The following is a 6,769-nucleotide window of genomic DNA, read 5'->3' as shown; positions in this document are numbered from 1 at the left end:
CAGTTGCAGCTGATGCCATACATGTCACCGCATCTCCTTTGTAACGTGTGGTGTCAGCTGTACCCCCTCGATGACAACCCAGTCTATCGTGTGTACCGGGAGCGTCAAGCAGACTCAGTGTATGAGTATCACGCAGTGGTTACTCTGCGCACCATTTCCGATTCCAGCACTTACACTCGTACCTCTCGGAGCGGTTTTGCTTCTACAGCTTCCCAGGCCGTCCAGTTTGCTGCATTCGAGGTCCTTGTCGAGCTTCGTTATAACGAGGTCCGGATGCAGAACCACCCAGGTTTCCACTACTATCCTTCTCTACACGACAATGGTCGTATCCGTTTTCCTATCATTGATCTGGAGTCTGATAGTGTTGCTAGCCACCTTTCTCATTATATCACTATTGGCTACCTTATGATCCACGAGCTGGCCCGAGAGCCGAATCGTGCTCGTACTGCTTTAGCCACTACTAGATCTTTCACTACTCCATCCTCTACGGGATTTACCCCTTATATTCCATCCAGTTCTAGTTCACCTATTTCACCGGTTACTCCTCCGAGTAGCTCGGGCACCTCGATCGTGAATCCTCCCAGTGCTCCTGCTGAGTGGGTTTCCCTTCTCACTACTTGTCGGAGTAACCGACCACGGGTACCCCGAGGACGGCAAGACGATATTTCAAGACATCGGGGCTAGCAAAGCCCCTCAGTCCGACTGTCCGGCCGCTCCTGCCGACTTCCCGTCCGACTGCCCTGCCCGGCCGACTGCCGGCTGCCGACTGCGCCAACCAGCCGGCTGCCGACTGCGCCAACCAGCCGGCTGCCGACTGCAGCCCGACCCGACAACGACAAGACCTCGACGAGACGGCCATACCGCGGACAAGACAACCATCCCGCGGCGCCATCATCTACAATGTACCGTGTCCCCTGGGTACTGATTTATAAAGTATCCCAGGGGACAAGCATGACATGTGCCATGCCACTAGCCATGCCTACATGGCTTGGCATGTAAGCTACCCAAGATAGCTTACATCCAACGCCACCACCATTTAGCTTAAGTAGCAAGCTAGCTCCCACTATATGTATACCACACATCCATCCATCCAGGGAGGATGGACTCCCACACACATGCATACATGCTCACGTAGGAGCACACCCATCCGCATCGGCCACATGCCATGGGCATAGCCGGCCACTAGCATACCACATACATGCATTTACCAATCCAGGTGTCTACGACACTGATCTCAGATACAGCTCTAGGAACGACTCTGTACCGGATATATCAGATACACTCAGACATGCAGCAGTAGGAGTATTATCTCTACGGAGAGCTTCGAAACTAGGTAAACCACCGCGTGCTACTCGCATACCCGCTCCCGGGCCTATCAGCAGCAGCCTTACCCACACACTAAGCCCTTGTGGCATCTGTCGACTCGCAAGCCCCCCGTGAGAAATACCACGACAGTTGGCGCCCACCGTGGGGCGGTACTACTACTACGCTACCACGCTGCTGCTGGTTTCGCTGTCCGGGCAGGACCCTTTTCTCTTCATCGCCTCCGCCGCGGCGTCGCGCCGTCTCTCCGGTAGCGCTCGGCGGCTCGACTTCGACCCGCCCCCGGAGCGGCCGTGCGGGACGGCGCGCCCTCGCCGTCGGCTTCGTCATCTTCGTCATCACCAACGCAGCGCCGGCCGTCCGTCCACGCGCACGCCCCGCGCGGTGCCTCGTTTCGGTCGGCCGTGTCCATCCACGCGCGGCTTGCGTCCGCTCCTCTCCGCGCTGCGCCTTGCTCTGGCCGGAATGCATTTTCGCTCCTCCATATATCATCCACACTAGCTGGCTAGAGGCAAGTCAGCCCTAGTCAAACCATCAGTCAAACCATGGTCAAACACTATCCATACACTACCCAGACAATGGTTATACATTAACCAGATACTAGTTGGGTGGAGTCCGTACATCGATCAGATAATATCCAGACAATGGCCAGATAGTGGCCATACACCAAGCTCGAGCTCGGTTCCACTCGTGGCCGCTGCTCTGCCCCGGCCTGCTGCTGCCGCCAACCGCTACCGCGTCGTCGTGCCCACGATGTCCAGCCCCGCCTGGCTCCCTGCTCGTGGTGGCCCTGCCTTCGCTCCGTCGCGGCTGGCTCCGGCCCGGCCGCTCCGCCTTGCTCCGCGCGCGCCAACGCCAGCTGCTGCTCCGTGCCGGCTCCCTCCGCGCCTGCACATCTCCGAGCTGAGGCCCCGGCGACACCCCTTCTGCTCTGCACCGCCCGCGCGGCCTGCCTGCGCCTCCTCCGCGCCCGTTGCCGCCCGCGCCGGCTGTGGCCGCATCTTGGCCCGGCCGCCTTCCGCAGCCCGCCCGCCGACTGTTCCGCTCCGCGCCGGTGCCGGCTGCTCCGTCCGCGGGACCGCGTCGCCCTGGGCCGGCTGCCGCGCCGTCCGCCTCGCCCACCCGACCTCCCGCAAGACGGCTGGCCGGCTCGCCCGCTGGGTCCGCCTCGCCCGGCCGGCTCCGCCGCGCGCCGGCTGGCCGGCTCCCGCCCCGCGCCGGCCTTCTCCGCCGGCCTCCCCTGCGCCGGCTTCGTCCGGCTCCGGCCGCTTCCGCGCCGGCTCCCCAGCGTCCAGCGGCGGCCTTCTCCGCCGGCCTCCCCTGCGCCGGCTCCGGCCGCCTCTGCGCCGGCTCCCCAGTGTCCCGCGGCGGCCTCCTCCGCCGGCCTCCCCTACGCCGGCTTCCGCACATCCTGGCCGGCTCCGGCCACCCGGCCCAGGCTTCTGCGCCTCCTCCCGGACCGCCCCGCCGGCTCCGTCCATCCACCCGGCCCCGGCTCGCCCGCGGCGGCCGGCTGCCTCATCCGCTCGCCGCCTCCGCTCCTGGCCGACTCCCGCGCCCAGCCGCCTGCTGGCTAAACCGTGGCCGGTTGCTGGTGCAAAAAGGCAAAAGGCCGGGTCCCCAGCCGGCCGCTGCTAAAAAAAAAGGTGACCGGGTGAGGTGGCTGGCTGCTAGATAGTCGGCTGAAGGAAAGAAAAGAGAGAAAGAAAAGAGAGAAGAAAAAAAATGCGTCCGATTGCCAGATATACGTCCGACCGTTGGCTACCTGGCCGGCTGCAAAGAGCCCGACTGCCATGTCGGGGTCCGCCCTTCAGCCGTCTGAAGAAGAAAAAGAAGAATACAAAGTAGTTACCGGAAGATCCGGCCCGACTGCTCAGCAGTCGGCCCGAATCTTCGGGGCTACACCCAGCGGGTGCGCTGACGCGCCCCCGCGAGAGAAGAAGACAAAGTAGTTGCCGGAAGATCCGGCCCGACTGCACAGCAGTCGGCCCGAATCTCGGGGGCTACACCCAGCGGGTGCGCTGACGCGCCCCCGCGAGAGAAGAAGACAAAGTAGTTGCCGAAAGATCCGGCCCGACTGCTCAGCAGTCGGCCCGAATCTCGGGGGCTACACCCAGCGGGTGCGCTGACGCGCCCCCGCGAGAAAGAAGAAAAGGTAGTTGCCGGAAGATCCGGCCCGACTGCTCAGCAGTCGGCCCGAATCTCGGGGGCTACACCCAGCGGGTGCGCTGACGTGCCCCCGCGAAGATGAAGACAAAGTAGCCACCGGAAGACCCGGCCCGACTGCTCAGCAGTCGGCCCTACACCCAGCGGGGGCGCCGGCGCACTCCGCGGGCGCCGAGCCGCGCCGGCTGTCTTCGACGACCATGACTACACAAAAAATGTGAGCTCCTCGCCCGCATATTTCTGCATCACGCAAGCACGGATAACCCCGAGCAATGCTCGGGTGCTATCTCCGCATTTTTTATTACAGTTGCATCACTGTTCGCCCCGGTGCTAGCCAGAGTTGGCCCGGGGGCTGGCCGCTTGGCCTGAGACGTTAATTCCCGCAGACGGCTTAGTAGCGTGCGCGGTACCAAAGGCACACTCTTAGTCACAGACCGTAGAGCGGTTGTCCGACTAGCAAGAATGAACGCTGGAGGCCACCCACGCGAAAAACGTCCGGGAAGAAAAACGGTTCGGGCGACCCGACCGTTTTCCTTTACAAGTATCTACTCGGTTGAATCTGCTCCTAGACTCTGAGTACTGTACACTCCACTTCGCGGCCCACTCTCAGCCACAGACCGCAGAGCGGCTGTCCGGCAAGCAAGAGCACAAGCCAAAGAGTGGAGGGAACACGAAAAAGATTGAAGGGGGCTCGGACAAAACCGAGTCGGCACCCTCCGCATAAAACTTGCAATGCTAAAAGCAAACATTCGATATATCTGCATGGACTAACTTTGTCTTTTTTCTTGACAATTTCCACGAACACTCGCCAAAAAACCTCCGCCCAACTTTGCCAAGTTGCCCGGAGGCTTGGGGGCTACTGTCGGAGTAACCGACCACGGGTACCCCGAGGACGGCAAGACGATATTTCAAGACATCGGGGCTAGCAAAGCCCCTCAGTCCGACTGTCCGGCCGCTCCTGCCGACTTCCCGTCCGACTGCCCTGCCCGGCCGACTGCCGGCTGCCGACTGCGCCAACCAGCCGGCTGCCGACTGCAGCCCGACCCGACACCGACAAGACCTCGACGAGACGGCCATACCGCGGACAAGACAACCATACCGCGGCGCCATCATCTACAGTGTACCGTGTCCCCTGGGTACTGATTATAAAGTATCCCAGGGGACAAGCATGACATGTGCCATGCCACTAGCCATGCCTACATGGCTTGGATGTAAGCTATCCAAGATAGCTTACATCCAACGCCACCACCATTTAGCTTAGGTAGCAAGCTAGCTCCCACTATATATATACCACACATCCATCCATCCAGGGAGGATGGACTCCCACACACATGCATACATGCTCACGTAGGAGCACGCCCATCCGCATCGGCCACATGCCATGGGCATAGCCGGCCACTAGCATACCACATACATGCATTTACCAATCCAGGTGCCTACGGCACTGATCTCAGATACAGCTCTAGGAGCGACTCTATACCGGATATATCAGATACACTCAGACATGCAGCAGTAGGAGTATTATCTCTACGGAGAGCTCCGAAGCTGGGTAAACCACCGCGTGCTACTCGCATACCCGCTCCCGGGCCTATCAGCAGCAGCCTTACCCACACACTAAGCCCTTGTGGCATCTGTAGACTCGCAAGCCTCCCGTGAGAAATACCACGACACTACTCCCGTAGCCCCGATGCTTTACCCTGCACCTGCCCCGAAGGGAGAGCCCTCGAGGCAGCGTCGTCGTGTTACCTTTAACCCGGAGGTTTCAGTTAACGTCATCAGTTCAGGATCCGAGTCCGCTTCAGGAGAGGACCCCGCAGCACCAGCAGAGTAGTAGAGCGTTTGAGTATCCGCCGTGGTCAGGATGATGTAGTCGTACGAGTCATGATGCTCCGTTTCATGTATGAGAGTAGTTGAACTTGGCATGTTGTTTATCTTTCATGTATGAGTCTATGTATAATTATGTTGGAACTCTATTTTATTTGTCGTATTTTCTTCGTTATTTACCTTTCTCTCGGGCTTTGTTGTTGGCTTTTCCCCAATTTATTTTGGATGTTTCTCATCTCGGTTGCATTGTCTTGGGAAAAATCCACAATAGGATGACACGGGGAGGAAGAGTAGCGACGCTCATGAGGATGCTCCTGTTTGTTGTTCTGCACGACAGGAAGGACACTCCCCCGAGCCGTACATTCCACCACCGCCTCCACTGCCAAATCCGCCCTCCACCGAGCAAATTCTGCGTATGTTTGAGGAAAGGAGGAATAATGATCTGATTGAAATATTAAGGAGTGTGCAAGCTGTGGTTGGGCAGAATGGAAATCAGAACGGTCATCACTCCAAGCTGTCAGATTTTCAGAGAACCAAGCCTCCCAGTTTCAGTCATGTTATTGATCCCCTTGATGCAGACGATTGGTTGCGAACCATTGAGAGGAAGCTCCAGATTGCTCAAACTGAAGAAGATGCTAAAGTTCCATTTGCAACTCATTATCTTGAAGGTGCTGCCGCCATATGGTGGGAAAATGCAAAAGCCATGTGGCATGCCGATGAAGAAATCACCTGGGCAAAATTCAAGGATCGGTTCCGGAAATATCATATTCCTACTGGAATTATGAAGGTTAAGCAGCGTGAATTTCTTGTGCTCCTCCAAGGAAGTTAGTCTGTGGGTGAATATTTGCAAAAGTTCAATCATTTGGCCCGTTACTCCCTTTATGACATGGCCATCGAAGAAAGAAAGATTGACAGGTTTCTTGGGGGATTAAACCCGCAACTCCGATGTACCCTCAGTATGTTTGATTTCCCAGATTTCCAAACTCTGGTAAACAAGGCTTTCATTGCTGAAAGGGAGCACAAGCTCATATCGGACAATAGGCCTGCTAATAACGATCACAAGCGCAAGTTCGAGCCAAGGAAGGAATTGCAGCCAGTGCAAAAGGCTCGTACTTGGCAGCATACTCAGGTGGAGTACAAGCCCAATTTGCAGCAGAATGTTAACAAAACCACCACCCATGTCAAGAATGTCATGACCAACTCGGTGCGAGAAGAGTGCCAGCGCAACAATTCTTGATTCAGTTGTGGGCAAAGCGGACATTATGCCAGACAGTGTCCCAAGAACGGCAAGGCAAATGCTCTATTCAGGTCACAAGTCAACTTTATGGAGTCATACCCTACCCAGCAAAACATCACTGGGCACGTTCATCATCTCTCCACAGATGAAGCCCAAGAGAACCCCGAAGTCGTCATTGGTATGTTTTCTGTTAATAACATACCTGCCGTAATTTTATTT

The sequence above is a fragment of the Triticum urartu genome, chromosome 1A (assembly GCF_056163025.1).
Source record: "Triticum urartu cultivar PI428250 chromosome 1A, HENAU_Tu73, whole genome shotgun sequence".
NCBI classification, from domain to species: Eukaryota; Viridiplantae; Streptophyta; class Magnoliopsida; order Poales; family Poaceae; genus Triticum; species Triticum urartu.
Note: the sequence above shows the minus strand (reverse complement) of the source record.